Genomic DNA, 300 nt, shown 5'->3' on the forward strand with positions numbered 1-300 from the left:
CCGGCACGGGCAGCAGAAGGAGGCCCCACTGCCCCGTGCAGGAGCCCCTCACGTCGGTGTAGCTGAGGCATCTGCATCGCCATGCGACTGCGGGCCCTTCGCTAGGCTGCTCAAGGCTGGAGGTGCCCGCCCGGCACCTGGGCGCGCAGCTTCTAGCTGGGGTTGCCTTGGCCGGTGGGTGGGAAAGAGGAGAAGTCCCCCGCTCCCCAGCCCACCAGCAAAGGTCTCCCTGGTCTCTGTGGTGGTGGCACCTCCTCCCTCACCCTCCCGTTCCTCCTTGGCCTGGACTTGCTGCTTGTG

Source organism: Phaethon lepturus, unplaced genomic scaffold (assembly GCF_000687285.1).
Source record: "Phaethon lepturus isolate BGI_N335 unplaced genomic scaffold, ASM68728v1 scaffold17710, whole genome shotgun sequence".
Lineage (NCBI taxonomy): Eukaryota > Metazoa > Chordata > Aves > Phaethontiformes > Phaethontidae > Phaethon > Phaethon lepturus.